The sequence below is a fragment of the Homalodisca vitripennis genome, chromosome 1 (assembly GCF_021130785.1).
Source record: "Homalodisca vitripennis isolate AUS2020 chromosome 1, UT_GWSS_2.1, whole genome shotgun sequence".
Taxonomy (NCBI): domain Eukaryota; kingdom Metazoa; phylum Arthropoda; class Insecta; order Hemiptera; family Cicadellidae; genus Homalodisca; species Homalodisca vitripennis.
The window spans coordinates 112,007,179-112,029,226 of record NC_060207.1 but is presented as its reverse complement, the minus strand read 5'-3'; positions in this window follow the sequence as shown (position 1 = coordinate 112,029,226).

The window sequence follows — 22,048 nt, the reverse complement described above, 5'->3', positions numbered from 1 at the left end:
ACGTTGTCACGTCAAAAACAAAGAATATATTTATACACATAAAGTAGGTACGGTGGTTGGTATTGATTCAACGTGAGTATTTTTAGCCCCAGTTCACCATACTCTTTGCGCAGCTTCTCTGATGTCGAAACGATGTAAAAAGTTCGTTTTGAGCTTCTTCGTCACCGACTTAGTTTCGATTTCTTCTGACGAACATGACAGCAGATTCCAGGAGTCGTCTGCGACAGCGTCATATTTCGTCCGCCTTCCCTTTAAGGCAGAAAACAAGGTCGATCCAGATTCCATTCTCTCGAAGCCAAACTTCCGAGAAATTTTGAAATTAAAACCGTCTACCTATACTTATGTTTGAGAACTTTAGTCACGTAGCTGAGGGCTCTTGTCCTGACTGGTCGTATCCTCACTTAGTACTGCCCCATCATGGCGTGTTCAAGGGTCATAGTAGCACTACTAAACTCGCACGTTTTATAGCAGTAGCAAGACCAGTTATCTCTTCTCCTCTAATCTCTTGTCCCACTTGGTTCTGATTCTCTCTGTGTGGCGCCGCTGGTTTCGCACCCCGTGTTATAATGGTTAAGTTAAGTTGTTCTCTCATAAAGTGCATGGATTCGTCCTCTAGAACCTCTTTTAGTGTTGTGAGTTTTCTTTTTCCACGATTCTCTCCTCTACGCTGTCAAATTACTCTTAAGTTTACTGTCATGTGATTATTGTTCGTTTCACAAACTATTTTCAAGTGTATCGACCTTGTGACAATCCTTTCATGATAAGTGAACCAACTGTTGTGACATGCTGTGTGGCAGATTAAGAGAACTTCGGTGATTTTGACAATCATATACGATACAAATATTTAACCTTTCTACCAACTCTCAAAACCCACAAAGTGTTTTAGTTAGATTATGTGATAATTATTTGTAATTAGGTACAAATACGCATGTCTAACCTATTAATTTTTGTTTCTCGCAATTCGGATCATTGTATTTAGCGCTAGAGCGATTTAAAACGAATATATACTGTTCATTTTGACATATTACTAGCTGGATTATTGTTTGTAATTATTGGAATATCTCTACACCATACGATATTTCTGTCACCGTCAGAGATTACTCAATACAATATGAGATTAATTCATTTTTAAATATGTTTGTATAGCTGCTTCTTCTGTTTGCCTCTAAATAGCGTACAAACACAACATTTCAACTATCAACAGATTTTAGCATTGTTGTAATATCTTCTCATAGACTGTAGCCAATAGTTAATAGTCAAGTACGGTATTTATTGCGAAGACAAAAAAAGTACATTTGTATATCAAACGTCAAGTATCTAATAATTTTGACACACATGCTACAATCGAACTCTCATTTATACATACATTTTGACACTCACTCTACTCCATTCATCACCAATTTTTTCCCCACCTCAATTCGAGAGTAAGTCTTCTGGTTTTGTGGTCTCCCAATTATACTCGTTCGCGTTATAAAACGCGTTCGACACTAAACAGCGTTTCAAACGAGTTTTAAATGCTTTATGCGTAGGCGAATGTTTTATTTCATTTGGCAAGCTGTTCATGAGATGAACTCCTGCCTGTGAGGGCAAACGTTCAACAACTACCGTCCGGTGTCTCCTGGTTCGGTAGTTTTCTCTGCCTCTTGTCTCATACGAGTGAACATCCAGTCCGGTGGTCAAGGTGCATTTAAGCATACAATATGACGTTGTTTCTATAATGTAGAGACTAGGCAGTGTCAAATCTTTTGAAAACTTGCCTGCACGACTCTCTTAATTTTAATTTTACAATGATACAAATCGCTCGTTTTTGAAGCTTGAACGCTCTTAAAAATTGGTTACTTGCACATGCATCCCACAGCACTAGTCCATAAGTGAGATGTGGATAGATCAAGCCATAATAAGCCGTCATCATAACCTGAATAGGGCAGTATTTAGCTCAACACATAAATGCTTGAGGCTAATTTGGAGCAAACGTAATCGATATGAATTTGACACTCCACGTCAAAACCTTGATCAAGGTAAATTCCAAGGAATTTCGAGGAACAGACCTCTTCTAATATGACTTAATCCAACACGATGGCCGAACCATAATATGCAGTCTGTCGAGCGCAAAGAAAAATTTAGAACATTGGATTTTGAAGAATGTGTTTTTAGATTGAGGCTGTGAAAATGTTGGACACAACTCATTTTACTATAACAAAGGTTTTTTGTTCTAAAACTGATTTTGTCGTTTCATTAAAACAAAGAGTCATATCATCCGCATACTGCACGATTCTTCTTTGTGGTAGTGATGATTCTATATCATTGACGTACAGCAGGAAGAGAATAGGGTTGAGAATTGATCCTTGAGGGACTCCATAAATAATTGTCATTTAATTAGAAACATGGTTTGAAATTTAGACAACTTGAGATCTGGAACGTAAAAATGAACTAAACCACAAGAGAGGCACGCTTCGGATGCCATGGGACTCCAATTTGTCAAGCAGCGTAAGATTGTCAAAACAATCGAATGCTTTAGATAAATCGAGAAACACACTTAATGTGTGATTTCGACTTTCCAGCCCTCTACATCATCTCAAAAAGACTCACAACTGCGTCTATCGTTGATTTACCCTTTCTGAATTCAAATTGTTCGTTTTAGAGCTGATTGTATTTGTTAAGAAACTGAAGCATTTGTAATAAAAAAAGCTTTTCGAATATTTTTCTTATTACAGGCAAAATCGAGACAGGCCGATAACTATTGATGAGTATGGGGTCGTCTTTTTAAAAATCTGGATTACTTTTGAGATTTTAAGGAGCGAGGGGAAAACTCCTGTGCGAAGACAGATTAACTAATACAAAGGTCTCACAATATGCTTGGAGCATTGCTTGATGAGCCATATTGACATTAAATTAGTATCATTGGACCTTTTCGATGGAAGCTGCTGGATGATTCTATCCACCTCTTCCTCAACGCCAGGTGTCAGGACCATTGAAGTTACTGGACTTTGTCTTTGAATGAGTTTTACTAGACGTGATGATGGACGAGGGCCCTGCTCACAGGCTACAGTTGCCAAAAACTTGTTAAATGCATATGCCACCTCAATCTCATCATCCACAATTCGATCCCCAATTTTAATTTGGACTTTTACTTTATTGTTAATAATGCCCAAAATGGTTTTTGGAATATTTTTGGAAGACTTTATCGAATTAAATGTATCATATGATTTTGCATCTTGAATAACATTTCTGTAAATCTTTCTATAGTTCCGGAAAAAAAACTTTAAAGTTATTATCTTTCGTGTTTTTGTTTATTTCGGAGAAAAATTTAAGTCGTTCTCTCGAAATTAGTGTACTTTGGTAATCTATTTATTTTTCATGTTTTTATGGCAAACTCTGACAGTCTTTTAGGGCAGCAGAAATTAAAATGAAAATTAAGACAATTGTCGAAAATTTTGAACTGCTGCTCCACAGATTGATAAGAATTTAAAAAGTCCTACTTTTCTTTTGCAAGTGAAGCATTGAGGATGGCGATGTTTTGTGGCCTTGTGTCTCTTACTATTTTAACAATTTTGGGCTCGCGTTTGAGTTTCTTCCCACTGATTATAGCTTCTTGACTATAGTGGTCTGAAATTGCTGTATTAACCATAGACACTGCGACATTGGGAAGGTTAGAAATAATATTATCGATAGCCGATTGTGACGTTGCTGTTATTCTTGTGGGGGTTTTGATGAATAATTCAAGCCCTTAGTAAGGCGGCTAGAAGTTTGATAAATTGGTGGTTGTTGTCTAAAGCGTTAATATTGAAATCGCCCATCAGGACGTAGTCAAGGTTATAGTGAGTCGGGTTTATCAACAAGGATTCTAATTTTGAAAAAAAATGTCTTCGTTTCCACTGAGAGACTTATATATGCCGATGACGACCAATTTGGAATTTTGGGTTTGAAGTTTAATCCCGGCTGTTTCAAAATGTTTTTCGTCCGTTTATCTTATCGTGTAGGTTACTGAAGTTGAACTTAGAATTGCAACACCTCCACCTTTAGAATAATGACGGCAATATGGCTTGGACAATTTAAAATTTTGTAATTTTGCATAGCTCAATGTTTTTATTGTTAAAACCGTTTTCGATTACAAGAAGTAGATCTGTCTTTAGATCTTCACACATGAGCTGGATTTCTTCCAATTTATTCGTTGCGAATTGGGCGTTTTGGTGTAGCAGTCTTAATACGAATTGATTTTGAAATTTTGCATTTGTTTGCCAATTTGGTTTGAGTTTGTCAACTTTGCTCGTCGCCTTGAAATGGGACCCCTAAAAAAGCATGAGGAACTTCCGTCATCAGAGAATTGGTTTGTCGTTGTCGTGATCATGTTTGGAGGTTGGAAGTTTCCGATGTAGGAGTCGGCAGATCAGCTGGTCTTGGGCTCAGCATGTCCAGTTCAGGCGGCAGCGAACGTGGCGCTTGAGTCGATTTATACCCTCCATCGGATCGAAGGCAAGTCAACAGCAGACGCGCGAGGACTTTCTTTCCTCGAAACGTAAGATGCATCCCATGCTTAGTAAAATGCTGCTTTGGCTAATACAAAATCAAAGCTCCGCCAGTCTCTTAATATCAGTATAGTCTTTTTCTTTTATACTATTTGGTATAGTCACCTCAAAGGATGTAGATCAAAATTTTGTATCCAGATGTTTCATAAATACAGTTAAAACACACTATTGCAGCAGACTTATTTCCATATTAAAATTTGTATAATACCACGCGTTTTAAGCTATACCGAAGCAATGTTAGAGGAAGTTACCTAACTAAAGACTAAGTCTTGTTACCTACGCGCTTCAGCAAAAGAAAAGGAGTGGCTTTGGCGTTGGAATGTGATGGTAAGCACACCATACTCTCTGGGAAATACCTACACCAACGTAAGAATTGTGAAATTACTCGAATTACTGTTTCGATACGATCTAAAAAAACTCAATGTGTGAAATGAATAAAATCAAAGAGGGAGGTTCGAGATTTAAGTTTTAGTATCTCTGTCCGTTTTATCAGGCGATCGTTTCAACTCAAAAATCATGTAGGAAGTTCTGTCAAGACTTGGAATGCCTTCCAGACGCCTCAAGAGTACAAAAAGTCATACAGAGGGTATACAGGAGCTCGATAGAATCATTGATAAAGAGGACGGAAGTCTAACAGTAAATAAAATTGAAACAATGAACCTGCTGTTAGAGATCCGAGATCGTACAGGGGAGAAGAATGGACCAGAAAACAAGCGGTTTTTTTTTTTTTTTTTAAAAGAGTGGAATGTGTTATTAAGCACTTTAAATTATTCAAAGCCCCGTGGGCAGGCAGGAATTTTCTACACAACCATAAAGAAGAGCCTTAGTTGTGGTCATTAAGAAGCAGGTAAACAGAGACAACTCTCTTTCCAAAACGTATAGAGTAATAAGTCTCACCTCCTTTATGGTCAAAAATGGACGAAGTTCTGGACAGGTATGTAAGGGATGAGGTATTCAGTAACTCGCCATTGCATGCATTTACAGTTGGAATATACACAAAAAAACCACTACATAGTTTAGTTGGAAGTGTGGAAAATCCCTTAGAAAATAAAGAAATAATTATGTGTGCCCTTATGAACATATAAGGAGCATGTGATAATACAAAATGATCTGCCATAGAGAGAACGGCAAGAAGGAGAAGTCTTCCACAAGCCATAATCACTTGGTTGATTAGTGTAACAAAAACATATATTAATATATCATATGTAGAAAAGATAATAAAACATATATATAATCATAACTTTATATGAAGAGTCTATTACGGTGGTGGCGTGGAGGGTATGTTTGCAGAGGGGTATACTCTCGCCTCTACTGTGGGCTATGATGTTGAATGATCTTCTAATTGAAGTTGAGAGGGAGGGTCTAATATTTAAAGCTTTTGCGGATGACCTGTTGCTTAGCATAAGATTTTGGGATGAAATATAATTAAAAAGGAAGGTGGTAAAAGAAATAACTGTTATATAAAATTGGTGTAAGAAAGGACTCAGTGTAAACCTTGATAAAACTGTAGTGGTTTTATTTTCCAAAAGACTGAAGCTTCAACTGGAAGAGCCAGTAGTGAATGGAATTATAATAAAATATTCAAAAACGTTAAATGTCTGGAAGTAATGCTGAACCAGAAAGTTCCTTTGAATCAACGTCTACATGGTAGTATCAAAAGCCAGTGGGGTACTAAGGGCCTGTAAGAAGTTTTTCTCAAAGACTTGGAGCATCAATCCAGAACTTATTTTCTGGCTATGTCAGGTAGTTGTCAAACGTATTGTGTCATTTGCATCTCTAGTGTGGTGGCCTAAAGTACAGCAATAGACCGCAACAAGGAAATTACAGTCTGTACAGAATCTGTGGAGTCATGAGTCATGACCTCGTGTCCTGATTTGGTTTTGAAAAGGTCATGTTTGGCCTTTTACCTTTAAGGACAGAAACAGAGAAAAGAGCTAGTTTAAGTGATGAATAAACTGACGAGAAAAAAGGAAATAGTGAAAACCAATGGAATAGAACACATGTCCATTCTAAAACAAATAAAGGGATATATGTTCTACACAGTTTGGACATAAAAACCAAAAACTTTGATTTTGAAAAACCATACAAGGTTACTATAGCACATAAAACGGAGTGGCTGGAGAAAGTTAGAGATCCCCCAGGACAGGGGCCGATTGTATTATATACATATGACTCGCTAATGATGACTGGTTCGGGACTGGCGTAAGATATTACTGATGTAATAGGTTCAATAGCCACTGTGTTTCAAGCAGAAGTTGGAACCATAGAAATATGTACACAACCAATGATAACCAAGGAATATAATAAAGCAAAAATTATCATTCTTTTATACAGCCAAGCAGCTCTTGAGGCGTTAACAGACCAAGATTTTGATTCAAAGTTAGTGTGTAATTGTTACCAAGTGATGAAGGAACTGGCAGAACATAGCTGGTAGAGGTAGAGCTGGCACAACAGGTAGGACTGGTACTAGGCCGTTTCCTCAGCATCAGAGGAAATGAGGAGGTAGACGAACTGGCGAGAAAGGGAACAGGAAACACATTGACAGGTCCGTAACCTCGTTTTGGTATACCCTTTAGCTATAGCAAGGGGTTTATAAGAAATGGGAAAGGAAAGTTAAAGCTTTCAAGTGCCCTCCCAAGGATTGAGAATGTCAAAGCTATTTATAGACCCGCTACGGGAAGGTAACGCAATGACTTTAACCTTAAAAAAAAAAAAAAAAAAAAAAAAAACAACTAAGGCAGCTGATGGGAACGTTAATAGGTCATGGATCTCTCCGAAAACAACTCTGGAGACTAAGACTGAGTGATCTGTAGATTCTGTTCTGCAATGAGGATAAGTAGTCAGCAGACTATCTCTGGCTGGACTGTGCATCCAGCTATCTCAAAACGTTCACTCAGACGGATAAAAAAGGTTTCTCCTAAGCCCTGATGTATGAGGTGAACTCTCGCAAGCTAGCAAAGTTCTGTTATGCTTACAGCTTGATGGGGTCTAATAGTTAGGGGAGCACAAAAGATCTCGGGTCGCAGTGCAATTTGGGTTTTTAGACAAAACTCAACAGGAAGAAGAAGAAAAAGAGCCTAAAGCTGTGTCTCTATACACACTCTTGTACACTATCAAGGTTAGCATTAGAAGCCTGTAACATTCAGTTCTAATGTTAAACTGCCCAAATTAAATCTGAAACACGTTGGCAGACTTCCTTTACAATGGGTCTAGTTCATAAACTTAGTTTCTTTCCACTATGCACAGGAACTTTAGTTTACCCACTATAACTAAGTTTCAGTATCTTTTGTGCGTTTTATCAGGCTAGCCTTTCAACTTAGTGAAACCTCTAAATGTCAATTCCCCTAACTACTTGTTAGCGTATAACTTATTGTGCGAATGTTACCGCGTTATAACTCCAGATGTCTCACTACCTTACATGAATCACGTACTAGACCTCCTTAGTGTATCAAATGGAGCTGTCAAGCCAATGTTTACATTTTTAACTCATTCTATGAACATACTGGAGCTCTCAAAGCCCGGCAATGTGGCATTATTGCAATAACCCTCTCCTCTCTCCACATTTTTGCGGAAGCTTGGTCTCAGGTACATTAAAAAACTCGAACACTCTCGGACCACGCCTAATGCGAGTTCTCTATTCAGGAAAGCATACACCTCCTGGACATTGAATGCTCTATGTTGCGGATGGTAAGTTTTACTAAATGACTCATGACAACAAAGGTTCCTATTATGGAACTAAATCACTCTCTCCTCGAAAAGTTCATGTTTATCTAAATATGGTGACCATGCTCTACACTTCCGCCTCACAGAGTTCTTGCGAGATGTAAGTCCTTGGTAGTCCCTCCTGCTTTATCTGTAAGTAACCAGGCTACTGTGTGTACACCTGTTCAGGAAACATACCTCTCGTGAATGTCACAGTATAGTGAAGGCCAACAACCATTGTGTTTCATGCCTGGGTACACACGTTTTCTCTCGATGCAACTCTAAGGTCTCTCGTGTCACATGTCAGAAAATACATCAATCACACTCTACTTCACTTCACACCTGATAACCTTCGAGATAAGATGTCTCCCTGTTATGCATCTAGGCCTATTACTGCACAGCCCAACCCCATAGTGTGCATCTCTCAAAGACTATATTTCTCACTCTAAAAATGGCATTTCTATACCACTGTGATCCTGAGCACTGCGCTCTTTAAGATCACTGCCTCAAACGGAAACATTCGGATCTATTGTGCTCTCCACAACCCTTGAGCTGTTAGACACGCTTTATATGCAATATGATTCTGTCAATACAAAGGGTTATTGCAAGTTTAAGTGGAATCCCTCTCAAGTTTCACATTTGCTTCTATAACTACCCAATCCATATTAACAAAATACTGTTGATTTACAACCCACTTAACTCTCTCTAGAAGTCTTCCGGCAGGGGAAGCCCTACATCCTGGCTGACCCTACATTTAATATGCCTGGTCCAATTGACATCCTCATAGGAGTTGCCAATCTATCCTCAGCTGCTCACTCACGAGCACTACTCTCTCGTCCTCAATATGCTACTTGTTATCGGCACCCATCTAGGTTACGTGGTAATGGACACTGACCCCGTGCAGTCAGCCTCTCAAGTCTCTTATAAAATAAAAACATTCGTATATTCATTCACGAGTTTCTCAGATACACTGATTTTCAGAGTAACTCATGTCACGTTTAATACAAATTCTACTTTTAAATTAACTATAACAACACTCTAAATGTAGTTAACTAAACTATACTATATGAGAGATTAAATAAATAAATAACGATAAATATATCAACACATACGTACAATCTTAATTTCTAATTAAAAAACTACAGAGATAAAACTTCTTAATCTTTTTTAAATTTGAGCAGACATGCAGGGAGGACATTTCACACCGTCGGGCCAAAGAGCCGATTTGCCTTGTCATTCTGGAACAGTGAAATTCCCGATCATGACGGGTGCTACGTTGTCAGACTTCCTCCCGGTATGTTAATCTCTCACTTAGATTCCTTGAGGGGTAGAATCTCGTCAATCATACAGTTTGTAAGAATCCTGCATATGATTTCCATAGATAGCACATTTGACCTCTCGGTAACCAGGTATGCGAGCAAATCGTTGTATAATACTGTTTAAGAGTTTTTGTATACGCTCAGTGTCACTTCTTAAGATGATATTGTCATAGTCAGGATAGCGTAAAACATTGATAGGACCATTGACTGACTGTATATGAGCTGCAGTTTTACTGTCTCTGACAGTAGATTCTTAAACCAGTAAGACTCTTGAGCCTGCCTGAGGCACGCTCGATAGTGTATGTGAAAGTGAGGAGTGCTGTCCAACATTAGTCCAAGAGTTTTGACCTTTCCACAGAGTGCTAAACCCTCACACCACCCTTGTTAAAGACCTCTACTAGGGGTTGTGGTGTGTGTGTGTGGAACCGTGCACTTACTAACATTGAGAGTCAGTTCATTGATAACTGACCATTTGACAACTCCCTCTAGGTCTGAATTCAGCTGATCAATGGCTGTTTCCATTTGACAAGACTCATAGGAGATATGCAGTTGGGAGTTATCTGCATATAATTGAGCAAGCAACTCTGTAAACAAACTGGAAAATCAGCTGTGAGCAAGTTGTACAGAGTTGGTCCCAGACAACTACCTTCGGAAAAACACAATTCACTACGGTTCGGTGGGTTATCTCACTACTCTCAACCCATGAGATTGATCTCCATTCTTCTTTCCAGCACTTCTGAACTCAGGAAGAGCTGGGCTCTCTGCAGTAAAAAATATGCTGAAGAATCACCTTGGTTTGATCATTTTTCATTAGTATAAAATATAATTTCGTTATTTACATTAATTTGGTTTATATTTGTATTTTCTACCTAATATTCAATGTGCTGGCTACACTGCACTACATAGACAATGATGAATCAGGTGATTGCTTCCCATTGGCCAAGACAATTTAAAATACCCCTCTAGCACATTCTTGACATCGTCACATGACATCACCTGATTGTCAGTCCCTTTTCGCTTCCCAGGCCAGTAGTCATTCCAAAATGTGAATCTGAGTAGAGTACATCTCGTTTATATGTGCCGTCCTCACTGCCCTCATAATCGAGATATACCTGAGTAATTTAAAACTTCAGGGTAGGGTATATTGTCGAGAACTCTCTTGTACCGCTTTAGATTTTGTAGAGTTCGTTTTTTACCTTGGACAGATGTGGATTTCCGTCTAATCTTGTCCTCTCCTCTCTTCCGAAGCCATGACTCTTGGTGTCAATTTTGTTTATATTTTATCTACAATTTCACCTGCACATATGCCTATAGACAGTGTGTCGATCCTGTGGAAGTCTTTTGGGAGAACATCTCAGCCATGACATGCTTTGCATGTAACAGGTGGATGATTTCGGTGAGTGGTATTATTCCTCTATTCAATTCTTTTTGCCTCTGCATATGAACTCTCCTACCCAGCCGTATCTACCTAATTTATGCTGTTGTTTTTCTTCAAAGTGAAAATATTATAATTAATAAGTGTAAATAGCATTTACTGACCTTTGAATCGCACTCTTTAGTTTCAAATTAATCACTAGTCCTCCAATCCTGATTTAACTTTATTCTTTAGTCTCTACATGTTTCAAACATCCAACCTTTCAAATTATTTGAAATTACATGAAACGATTCAGTAGTAATTATGTTATATGGAAAAATAAGTATAAAAATATATTTTTGAAGTACGGGTATGCATTTTGTATGAAGTATTGGTGGCATAAGCTTGTAAATATAAGTCTGTAAGAGAAACCCAATTTCTCTTTAAAACACTTCAAGGCAGAAGCTTAAAACTACCCATAAAAAACTTTTAAAAGTGTCATTACACCTGTTTTGTTACAATCATCTAACTAACTTAAACAACTCTATAGGATCATAAAAAACATTCTTATGGCAATAAAATTTATTTATTCAGTTTTGATTGCAATGTGCTACTGAACAGCTAAGTACAGTACAAGCAAAAATTAAAGCTGATAATCACTAAAAGCATGATATAAATAAAACTATGTCTTTTTAGAGCATTTAGTGAAAAAATAAACAGCTATAACAATCAATTCAGTCTTTTCTTATTATTAAAATATAATGGAAAACATAAACAATGCTATTTAAATGCATCTTATTTCAGTATTTTATTGTTCCCTTGTCAAAAACATCACAACTATCTCCCTATTTACAACAATCACAACAATGTCAAGACTAACTACTGGGCAGTATGGATTACATGTAACATTGATTCACTCGATAAACTAATTATTAAACTAAGGGGTTGAAAATTAAATAGATACATTTTAGCAACATAATGAGTTGTTTTTTCTCTCTTTAATTTAATCATACGATACATTCAACAAAAATATTTACTACACTCATTATATTGAATTTATAGGCATAAAATATATTGAAATGTATAGTTTAGAATCTCTGGAATCAATTTCTACAAATATAATTCTGAATAACAAATGTAATGAATGAATTAGTATAACAACAATTCAGCTGTGGACTACCACGTTAAGTAAAAAATTTGAGCGATAGCTCAGCCATTGCCATAACCAACCCAGTTTTAGGGTTAAACAAAATGTTTATTTTGAGTTAAAATATTAAAAATCTTATTTTTTAACATTTTTACATGATTGATTCTGATTCTTACCTAACATTTTTCACATATTTTACACAATAGGTTTTAAATATCTTTTACCTCCTAGAACTCAAAGTTTAATAATATAGCTAAGAAACTTTGTTTTTTTTCTTATAAAACTCTACTTTTAAGATGAAGTACACTTAAAACAATTATTAACTTTAAATTCATTCTTTGTTTTAGTTAGATGTTGAGATCCACTGTATATAAGTGAGATCATGAGAAGAGAATATACTTCAGTGCTGAACTCATGAGGCTAGTGATAAGATCATGAACGAGTACATTAATGTTTCACTGATGAGCTTGTACTATAGTAGTAGTATTTTAAGGGAACACTTTACCTTTGCTGAGTTTACAGAAGATTAATGATAAGATCATGATCATGACTTAATTTTTTACTGCTGAGTTTGTGGGAGGTTACTGATACTGGTTGGTGGTTAGTGATACATGGGAAACAAACTTAAGTATTGGCAGTGTCCTTGTACATCCTGCTATTTGTTAGCCTTGAAAAAGCAAGCTGTAAAGGGAAGACTGCTCTGTGAGGCTGGTTAGAGCTGATGTTCATGTATATGGTACTGTATACTCTCTGTAGTCCGGTAAAATAAGGATGCAACCTCGGAATGAAAGATAATAAGCTAAAAATTTGCCAACGTCTTTATTTTGATGGTATAAAACTTACCTCAAAAATCTCATATAATCACGTGTATGCGACTTCAGATATTTAAGGTCAAAGTTCACGAAAATCAGTTTTTTGCAAATATCTCGTTTCCCTTACGCTAAATGACTTTAAAGGTGGTTAGAGAAATTGTAGAACGGAAAATTCTCTTCAACTTTTGTCTGAAGTAAGTTTATGTACGTTCAACCCTTTTTGAAATACAGCGCAAAGAGTAGGAGACCGCTTATCTGTATATACGATAATGCGAGGTCAGCCCGTAGAATACAATAAATAAATGAGTTATATTGTTAATTATTCACTTACTATTATTATTATTATTTAATAATATTAGTATTGTTATTATTATTATCATTATTATTAAATTTTTATTATTATTTATTATTTAATACCATATGTATAGATATTAATTATATATTCTCTAAATAAGACTTATTTTATTTTTACCAAACATACAATATTAAAAGAAATATTTCAAATTAATTTTAATTATATATTTATTTATTGATCTAACAATCAATTTATTAAGATTACAAATATAAAACATTTTTTTATTATTAATGATTAATATTTTTGTTTTAAATTTCTTCTTGTTCATCGTCTTCTTCTTCTTCCTCTGGCTGTTCAATATCGGATTCATTATTATTATTCTCGTTCACTAAAGTAATCAGAATAGAAAGATTCAAGAATATCAGGTGCATATTCACTTTCTTCATTGAATTCATCTGAAGTTGATGAAGCATTGAGGCATGATTGTCCATTACACTGCCCACAAATTAAAGTATATCGCAATCCTGATTTCCTGCATCCGCAATTAGAACCACAATCTTTCTTGCAATTGCAAAATATTGTATTCAGCAGTTCTTCTGGTGCTGGTGGTAATAATGTTGTTATTGGTTCCATTTGATTTGGATGTGGATAAGACTTTGTTTCAGCTACAGATGATCGAATATCTTCTCTAAGAATCGCCGCAGCAGCTTCTACTATTCGTAATCGTTCTTCTTCGGGTGAGCTTTTTTTATTCTCGTATTAAGCTTTGGATAAAATATTTGACTGTGTGTCACGAAAAAATATAATAGTGAATGACCCAACCTTAATTGTAATTATTATATTAGTCAAATACTTCTCCCTCAATTTACAAATGATAGTCTTATCATCCGGTACGTACTCAGTAGGAATATCTTTCAACTCTTGTAATGTAAATTGTGAATCATTATTTTCTATATGAAAATATCTCTTTCATGGCCTGTGTGATGTTATCATCTTTGTTATTGCTTTTTATCAGTAGGTATTCGATTTAAAAAATGAGAATAGCAAATAGCATGATATTTAGTCTCAGCAGCTACCAAGTCATGTTCAAAAAGTATATTTTGTTATATGTTATTTGTATTAAGTATTATTGTAATTTTTATAAATTGATTACTGCATCAATAAATAAATATATAATTAAAATTAATTTGACATATTTCTTTTTATATTGTATGTTTATTAAAAATAAAATAAGTCTTATTTAGAGAATATATAATTTATAATTAATATCTATAAATATGGTATATTAAATAATAAATAATAATAAAAATTTAATAATTATGATAATAATAATAAAAATTTGATAATAATGATAATAATAACAACAATAATAATAGTATTAAATAATAATAATAATAGTAAGTGAATAATTAACAATATAACTCATTTATTTATTGTATTCTACTGGCTGACCTCACATTATCGTATATACAGGTAAGCGGTTCCCTACTCTTTGCGCTGTATCTCAAAAAGGGTTGAACGTATATAAAATTACTTCAGACAAAGTTGAAGAGAATTTTCCGTTCTACAATTTCTCTAACCACCTTCAAAGTCATTTAGAGTAAGGGAAACAAGATATTTGCAAAAAACTGATTTTCGTGACCTTTGATCTTAAATATCTGAAATCGCATACACGTGATTATATGAGACTTTTGAGATAAGTTTTATACCATCAAAATAAAGACGTATGCAAATTTTTAGCTTATCTTTCATTCCGAGGCTGCATCCTTATTTTGCCTTATTTTAATGAGTTACTGCATATTACCATAATTTCTACAGGTTCACGATAATACAACTGATTATTACTTTTCCAATCCTAAAACTGTTTTCTTAATTCATTTTTATATAAATAAAGAAATACCCACTTTTATTTATTGTTTCTAAGCTATCATAAATCCATATAGCAGAGATATATAAATAATTCATTAGTATTAAAAGTAACTGTAAACATAACATGTTATAAATCACAACAAAATCTGCCCATATAATTTAAAAATTGGATAGTAAATTCTCATACATTTTATACAGTTATTTAACTCCAGGAGCGTTGGTCAGCCACTTCCTGGTTGATTACATTTTTTACTAAGTGCAATCGACTACTTTATGGCTGATAGAATACATATACAATCATTATTACTGGTTGGAAACCTTTAATCCTTTGGGTACTAACTTCCGGATACCTTGACATTTGGTGAAGTGTAGAGAAGTGCTGAGAAATATTAATGTCCGTATAATCAGACTTTTTGTATTTTATTTTTGTATTATTAATTATTCAGTAAAATGGATCATATTTAGTACTTGTCTGATCATAATAAAACATAGATTACAAATGTATTATAAATATGATATAGTAATCTCTTCTTTCATGTTTATTTAGTTCAAATATAGACGACATTAAAACTAGGCAGTTGTTACGCAGTTGCAAGATATTTTCAGTGTTATAACAATTTTTTTTCAATAAAAATGATTACAAATTGTATTGTGTAGTTTTAGTTATAGTATTAAGTGAAATAGATAGTTTTTGTTTAGGAATTTATTTGAAGATGTTTTCTAAGACAAAAAGGAAAAAGTTTTTTGAGGTAGAATATTATGTGTTATATTTTGTTTTTATTTGTTCCGTTAATATTATTATTTGTAGTGCTAATGACTTTCTTCTTGCACAGCTAAAAAAACTCATGAATTTTAACCAAAAAATAGGAACTTACAGGGAATAATGTATACAGGTGTACAATGGCCTAAAATGGGCCCATTCTCGGTAGTCCCCCCAGGTATATATCACTGGTATTCCTAAGAAACTAAATTTTAATTTGACCTGTATCCAAAGGGTTAAATAATAGATTAAATAAAAACCTGTGAGTTCTAGTTTAAGGTTGGTGGTATTTAGCTTATTTTTAGCTCGTTATTTGTTTATAATCTGCATTGTTTTTTAGGTGTAATTTCATTTGCATTACATGATCAGTTGAAACAGTAGTTTGTAAACAAATTAATTTCTGTGTTATTTGGTCAATCGTAGTTGTATGCATTACTGTGTTCAATTAGTGTTTTAATTTAAATTGTGTTACTGATGCGTTTACAACTGATAATCATGAACATCAAAAAATATCAGAAATATTTGTAACCTCATGTAAGTGATATTTCTGACATCAGGTTAAGTGTTAGCCCTCTCCAGGTTAAGTGTTAGAGAGGGCTTCTTAGCCCTATCTTCGCCTGGTAAAATAAGACATCTTTACTATTTTTTTTTTTTTTATATTTGATTCGAAATTCGATCATTGTGTAAATCATTTATTTCTTTTGTATACAATGTTTTATGACAAAACAGACTTGTACACCTGATACACAAAATTTATAGAATAAAAAGAAAATAAACATACGATACTAGATAAAAAAAATATTTATATTATTATATCGCTTAACCATCCGACCATTCAACAGATATCTGTTCCACCCGCCCGCTTAATATAATTTGTTATAGTACATAAACAATCTAGTATCAACGTCATTTATATACCATTGGAAAGGTAAAGAGTTGCCGAACACAGCACTGATTTTTTTACTGTTTTACGATAGCTGTGTAGTTTTAGAATGACATTGCTATTTTCAACTTTGCAGAAAAAATAGTTTCATCCATTTGTTTTGTAATTGTTTTATAGTTTTATACCAAAATATTACTATATACATATAATACTATACAAAATTTATAACGTTTAGGTCATTATAAAAATTTTACAAAACCCCAAAACATTATTAGAATAACTGTTTTTATCTGGTAATTATCCCTTTTATAGAAACATATAACAATAATAACAAATTTGGTTTCTACTAACCATAAAAAGTAAAAGCCTAAAGTTTTCTCACTATATTTATTATTATAGTGTTCTATTGTTTATTGTAAATAATATGATACCAAATATAGTTAAGTTTACAGTTTATAAACATATTTGCAAATGTATGTGTTTCTGATTTCGAAATCCATGCTTCTCCTACTACTTTAAGTTTTTGAGTTAAAACTAATTAATTTACTCAAAGACTCATACAAAACTATACATTTTCAGAAACTAGAGTAAATTTGTGACCTTTAGGCTATGTTGGAATTTGAAATTTATTTTCCAGGCATACCCCTCTCCCTTTTTTACATGCAAAAACCAAAAACATTTCCCCACTCAACATAAAATATTAAAATTAAAATATTTACCATAGTTACTTATTATTATTGTATTATACTGATCATTGTGAACAAAATGATACCAAATACATTTAGATTTAGAGTAAAAAAACTATTTTTTACAGATTTTAGAAAGAAAACTTTCAAAACTGGGAAAAACGGCTTGGCGGCATTTAAGGAAAATACTAAGGGCTGTCGGGGGTTAACAACTGCAGATATATAGAAAATAGTCGATTTTTATGAATTTTATAAATTAAACTCCTGTGTATCCTAAATAAACAATCCTATTAAAACAATGAGCACTTTGGAATGTTTTATGGACACTTTGAGGGCTAAAAGTGTCATCTAGCCAAGAAAATATGAGTACTTTAAAGTTTAGTACATTAGAAGACCCAATAATAATATACTGTATTCAAAATATGCAGAATAAAATATACCTTCCATCAGTACTTTTGAGATTAAAATATTTTTGTGGTTACATATGACTGTGTATACCTTTCCCACCAATTATACTATTCTCCAAATTTAGCATCAACTTATATATAAGAACATGCTATGACTTATTATATAAACACTTTGCCTTTATTTAAACATTAGAAGTAACAAATGTCATTATATATAAGAGAGATGCTCAACTGACAAATACACAGTTGTAGGTGGTTGGTAAACTGATGCACACCTATTGTGTAGTTCAGTTTCAATAATTAGTTTTGTGTTTAGTTTTTGTTAAGTGCATGTTTTAGAGTTGCATCACAAACTGTAGTGACGTAGCTCACAATGGCGATAATGTTAAAAAATAATGACATGGTGGGTTTTGTTCACTTTAGTGGCAAGTAGAGTTATGGAAGTGTTTATTTACATAAATACAATAAATGTATTACATATTTATAATTTACTGAAAGGTAAGAACAAGAAACTGACAGAATGTAAAAGTAAGGTTATAATCGGCCCACAATGCTACATTTCCCGAGCAATGCTAACCAGGAACTGCCACAACAATGAAAGAATGGGAAAAATGCAAGTAAAATTATACACAACTCCATTGTAACAGTTTGGAATGCAGGTTTATCTTAGCCACAGTCAATGTATTAGAAGGATTTTTGTATTCATCTCTCTCTTCCTGATTGTACAATGTTGAATTTTCATTTTTTAGTTACAGTATTTTCTTCCAATTCTACATTGGCTTGTATTGTTTTTTCCATTTATTGTTTAATAAAATACCAGTTTCATATCCTTTGTTCAAAGTTTGTTATTGAAAATGGATGATTTGAAAGAATAATTGAATTTTGGACATATGCCATTGTTATATGTTACAAAAATAGAACACCAAGTTTCGAGAATTGAAATCTACCCTCTTCTTTGGTGTCGAAATGCCCTAAGCTATAAGGTTAACCATACACAAAACATTAAATTAAAAAAATATGGTGATGAACTTTCTATACACTATTTAATTATATTTAACAACAAAATATGTTGTACATAAAAAGTAACATTAAGGTCATCACCATACTTCAGTTTTAAGTTTTTTGCATTTTTGAGATCTGAGGAAAAGTGTGGATTTCAATCCTCAAGAGTGTTTTGTAACATATAAAGGTAACAAATGTTCTAAACCCTATTATCCTTTCAGTTTTATTTCTAAATTAGTTTTACCACGGTACACTATAACAAAACATTATATTTCAGACTAACTAACTGTATAAGACTATTCAAAAACTTCTGAGTAAAGTTTCTTAATTTTGACTATAGTTAAGTATTAATAGTTTAATGAAATAAAATTAGGTTACTGTTCATTTTTATTTATAACAATATATTATAAACTACAACTCTTACAATCCTTGTGTGATCCCTAAAACCCCAACCCAAAATACATCAATTTATTCATGTCCTTTTGTTAAACAATTTTAATTATAAATTTATTCAATATTTTAGTACATCCGACCTCTTTTTAAATCGTAGAAGACAAATTCTAGTGTTAAATTTAGTTTAGATTGAATAAAATTCTGTCATTATTATATAAATTGTATGATTAAAAATAACATTTTAAACAATAAAAAAAACATTTTAGGAATTATAAAATACCACAATTTGCTTTTTAGATTTCATTTAACTCAAGCCAATAAACATTACAATCAACACAAATTTGTAATGACAAACTTTAACTGAACAGGAATATTGGCAGTACAATGCTTAAAAAAACTAAACTTGAATTACGTCTAGCAAATATAAATATTAGATATAGTTGTGCACAATATAATTTTAATTATGCAAATATACCTTCACATTATACAATCTATCCTCTGCTTCTAAATATTTATTATGATTGCATATATATATGTATACACACACACACACACACACACACACACACACGCACGCACGCACGCACGCACGCACGCACGCACGCACGCACACGCACGCACGCACGCACGCACGCACGCACGCACGCACGCACGCACGCACGCACGCACACACACACACACAGTAGAATATGATTATCAGAGATATAAGAAGTCAACTTGTGTTTTAGAAGTAGTTTTTTTTATTATTATTAAAGTAATATTACGACAATAAGGCAAATTTAAAGAAACATATAATGCTTTCTTTACAATTTGTGTGCATTCGATACACACTTATTAACTTAATAATAAAACAATTTCTATAATAATGAATCTGCTTTTGATCTTTGAATATTAAAAATATCTCAAATAAACTGATACATACAATGGAGTATCTAGGAATCCAAGTGAACATAAAGAGATAGATCCTTCTCATCTACAAATTCTTTTTATACATCTCATATTCTGTGTAGAAATATCTGTAAATACTTTCCTGACAACCAAATGTTCAACTCACCATTAATATATACATGTAAGAAAGTCAATATATACATGTAAGAAACGCTCCAATGAATGGCTGTATCTTATCAGTGCGGAGGAGGCCGAGGCAATTATCATGGCTGACTATAGAAGGACCTGACTTTTAACCTTGCTTCCCCCCTCTTAATGCCCCTTCAACAGCACCGATGCCTCTAGATGGATTTTTCCTATTTTATACATTTATTTTTTATTTCATAACATTTCGGCAAGAAATCTGCTAGTAATAAGTTAGGTTGTTCTGCGTGTTGACTTTTTGATCCTTAAAATACATCATTCCTTAATTTTTATTTTCATCTCTTAAAATCTTTCTTTTAAACTATTGGTAGTATGTACGCTAATAAATTTCAATACTGTATTATGTAAATACGGTTTTTTGGCATGTGTGTGTTGATGTTATATGATAATTAATCACCAGATTCAATTCGTCCACAATCTCCAGGGAAGCAACTCGAGCCTACGCACAGGCTTTCTGCCCATGTAGGCTCCTAGGCCACTTTAAATTGCTGTGTATAATATTTTCGTGTATAATGTTTTTATGTAAATATTTAACTAGTATAGTAGGAAGATAATATAAATTTGATAGTAAATTTGCACGCATTTAAATATTTTTGGGAAATTAATTATGATTCAATTCATTAGTACACAGACAGACAGACTGTCCTTTGGCCTTTTTATCATCAAATCAATAGCATTCCTTCTTGGCTCAAGGGGAACCTTTGTGCAAAGTTTCAAGTCTTTTTATATCTTTTTATAAAAAGTTATAGCACATATGAGCATATGAACAGAACTACAGACAGATAAACTGTCTTTTCACCCCAAAATTAAAGCGTTCTTCATTAATCCCAAACATTATTTTCATGAAATATTAAGATTTATGAAATATTTTAGCTACTAAGGTTTAAGATTTTTTTAAACAGAACTTGACTTAAATACCCTGATAATCATAGCACTACATTGTAACATTATTTATAATATTTTCCTAAAATTGATTGTTAGGTTGTAGCATAATAAACTCTTCTACATGTGTTAGATATTCTTGCAAACTATTATATTCAAATATACCAATGAAAATACATAAGTTTTTGTTTACTAAAACTACTTCCTACAAAATACTAGCATGTTTATTTTCTTACTGAAGATATCAGTATAAAATATAATTGAGAGCACCAAATTAATAAAATCAAACATAAAATACATTTTACTTGCTTTCTTTTAAAACTAATGGCATGCATGCAATCATTTAAAATCTATATATTTAAAATTGTAAAATAAATATTATAATAACAATCATCAAATCTGGTTTAAAACCAAATTTAGAGAAAATAATAAATGTGAGTTTTATATTTAATATACTTCATTTCAATTCTTATTTTCACTATTTATACAGTTAGGTACTGATTACTATGGACATAAGAAACATAAGTGAAATTCACACAGTCTGACATAATTACCATTCTCATTTATTAAGTTGTTCTTTAAATCTGCTTAATCTTCAATATTTTATCACATATTTAGAGTCCATCACATGTATTAATAAAAGAGACGCCAACTGCAGTCTACTTGGAATATTTTTTCCATTTTTTTAGAAAAAGGAAAATGTTGATTCCCTTTCAGGTCTTAATATTATTAATTTACTCCAAAGACTTGGCTTAAGAAAATTTAAATGAGCTTCAAAAGTAAACTTACTTGAAACATTTAGCAATGTTACTAACTTATAAGATTTTTTATTGAGCTATTATGATACCAATATAGTTGATCCATGCTGAGTTAATAGTGTTGACTTTGGGGTTATTACTTTGTTAATGGGATTTGTTCC